Consider the following 3091-nt stretch of genomic DNA (forward strand, 5'->3'; position numbering starts at 1 on the left):
CTCAAATCCCATTTGAGAAACACTGCCCTACGCCAAACCCCACATCCACAAGCCAGGCCCTGTGAAAGGCCCCCACAGGGCAACTGGAGGTAGGAGGATGCACAGGCCAGATAGAATTAAAGAGTGGATTGCCAGGACCCTCCAGGTCACATCCACACAGCACTCAGAGGTGCTAAATGCTTTCCCTGTGTTCCTTCATCCCATCTCAGCCCTGTCCTCTAAGAGTCAGGAAGACAGTCTCATGCCTGTGTGGGGAAACTGAGGCGGGGGCAGAGCCTCAACTTGACCAGACCGTCCCTCACTCCTGCATGGCCCCTGGCTCTGCAGCCAGTAGATTTCCTGACCTTCATCTCAGTGTATCCTGCAGGGCAGGCAGAGAGGGAGGGTGACCATCGCCCCATGTGACAGGTGAGGGACCATGGACCCAGGGTGCGGAACACAGGTGGAGCCTTCCATAAAGCAGGGCCAGCTCCCTCAGGAAGAGGACTTGGGAGCTGGGGGGTGAAGGGTCACTGCTGACCAGAGGCAGCTCTGCCAGGCAGTGTCATCAGTGGGCTTCATGTTTGACTGACAGATATTTCTTTCCTCTCCTCCTCTCCAGGGCCCATCTTCTGAGTAAATCTAGAACCTGCCTTAACAAAAGCCAGGCCAAGTCCCAGGAAAACTCTGTTGCTCTGGAAAGGCCTCCTTGGGCCATGGAAGGAAGCCTGGATTTCCACCATTACGCTTAGACCACAGGCCCCTCTCTGCTGCGGAATAGAGAGGGCAGGTTACAGAGCCCACCAGGCACCACACCTTGCCATGGACGGTGACAAACCCTCACTTCAGGACAGAGAGGTGATGGGGGGTGGGGTAAGGGGGTCAAAGCATTCCTGGGGAAGGGTCAAGAATGAGGGGTAAAGGGACCCCTGCCACCCCCAGCAGGGAAAGGAGCAGAAGGTGACACTGGCCCTCCTGTTGTCCTGCTGGGGCAGAGGCCCAGGTGTCTTCAGCCAGGATCCCTCCCCTCTCCAAGCTCCCTGCTCTTCAGGAATGAGTGTGGGTCCTTCACCCTCCCCTGCTGGAGAACACTGGGTTCCCAGGGTCTGGGATGGGATGGAGGGGATCCCAGTTGCCAGCATGGTGGGCAGGGATGTGTTCGCAGCAGGGGCCCCAACCACACACACGGCACTGGTCATCTGACAGCCCTTCCCACCCCCCTGCAGGCCCACCTGCCTCACCCAACACTGCGCAGCAGAAAGCCCAGCACAGCCCTGAGAGGAAGGCAGTGTCTGTGCGGGGACAAGGGAGACAGAGAGGGAGTGGCCCCTTCTGTCTAACGTAGCTTCCTGCAGACAGAGCGTGCCCACTGCTACCCCCACCCCCATCCTGGCCCAGCTGGGCCAAGGAGGGCAAAGGAGGAAGCAGGGAGTTAGAGAGGGGGCAGCTGTGGGACCCCACATTCCACCTCCTAACTCTGGGCTCTTTCCCTCCACAACCACCCCTCCTGCCCCAGGGGGTCTCAGGCCAGTCACAGACATGGCAGAGAGTGGGGAGGCCCTTTCCTCAAAGAGGAGGAACTGAGGGGTGGAAGGATGAGTGGGGACCCACCGGGAGAGAGAGATGCCAGGCAGACAGGCAGCGGGCGGGCAGCAGCGGGTGTTGGAGGCGACTGCGGGGCAGCCGGGACACGACTGGGTAGATGCTCGTCCCTCGTCCCTCTGTCCATCCAGGGCGGCTCCTCTCCGGGCGGTTCTGAGGCCGGGCGGGCGCTGTTAAAAAGCTTTTTATGTGTGTGTGTGTTAATCACATGATTGCCGTTCACCTGTATTTCGAACAAAGACAGCTCACTGTTTCAAGGCCCCGAACAAGAGTCTGGGCACAGGGAAGAGAAGGGAGGCGGGGGGAGGAGGGTTGGCAGCGCCGGGGGTGGCGTCGAGGAAAACTGGGGGGAGATTGTCCAAGGCCAGCAAGCGAGAGAAAGAGAAAACCCTTATCAAACTCCTAATTCACTGGGCTCCGAGGCCCCAGACACACTGGCCCGATTGTCTGGCTGGTTGTGTGTGTGAGCATGTGTGTGTGTGTGTGTGTGTGTGTGTTCCAGTGTCCGCTCCCCCCACCCCCAACATGCCTCTGCCTCGTGTGACTACCTCATTGTGTCCCATTACCCACCCCCACACCCCTTTGGCCTTTCCCAAGCATGAGGCCTTGCCTCCCAGACCCCTTGTAGCCCACTCCAGACAGGACCTCTTGGGGTGGGCTTGGGGCCTTGCCCAGCTACTGAGGAGCTGAGAACCACACATGGTCACCAATGTGGCCCCGGCTCCATTGCATACCCCACATACAACCCACCTCGCCCTCAACACCCGGGCAGGGCTGCCCTTAGTTAAGAGTATGGCACTGTGACCTTTGGAGGAGAGGCCTAGGAAAGAGAGAGGAAAAGGTGTCACGGGAGGATGGCCAGGAAAGAAAAGGGGAGGGAGGGAGAGGTGGGCAGAGGAGGGAAGAGGCAGGGCAAGTCCCCACCCCTTCTTGGGGTCAGGGAATAGAGGACTTCGTGACAACCAGGACTACGACTCCCCCACCCTCTCCCAAGACAGGGTGAGCCCAGTGTGGAAGGAGCTGGGTCCCAGGAAGTAGGAACCCAAAATGCCTCTAAGACCTACTGAGAGAGGACCCCTACCCTGTCCCACCTTGGCCTCCTGGCAGCTTTAGTCTTGTGTTTCCACCTTGAACCAGACCAGCCCGTGTGTGTGCTGGGTGTCTGCAGAGAAGGCATCAGAGGTCAAGCTGGGGCTATACACTTCTCAGAGGGAGCCCTAAGAAGTCCCTCACACTGTGCAGGATGGGGCAGAAAGGGCCGCCTGGGAAAAGATGGGAGGCAGGGTGAGGAGCTGGGCATCAGTGCCTGGCACACAGTAGGCACTCAACAGGATTTTGCAGATGAAGCAGCTCGGGCCTGCCACCCTCACAGGCCCACAGGACCCTCATCACCTTCACGTCTCTCCCTAGTTCTCTGCCAAGTGCCCATCCTGCCACCTGAGGCAGACTTTGGGAGTCCTGGTTGGGCCCAGTTTTCTTCCATTCAACAGGTTCTGAGCCTCCAGCCTAC

At 59.2% G+C, this 3091-nt stretch overlaps 1 pseudogene; it reads right to left on the reverse strand.

The window, feature by feature from the left end:
* Positions 1 to 557: 557 nt before the first annotated feature.
* On the reverse strand, positions 558 to 1442 carry LOC104682527 (annotated as a pseudogene).
* Positions 1443 to 3091: the final 1649 nt, after the last annotated feature.

Source organism: Rhinopithecus roxellana, chromosome 13 (assembly GCF_007565055.1).
Source record: "Rhinopithecus roxellana isolate Shanxi Qingling chromosome 13, ASM756505v1, whole genome shotgun sequence".
NCBI lineage: Eukaryota > Metazoa > Chordata > Mammalia > Primates > Cercopithecidae > Rhinopithecus > Rhinopithecus roxellana.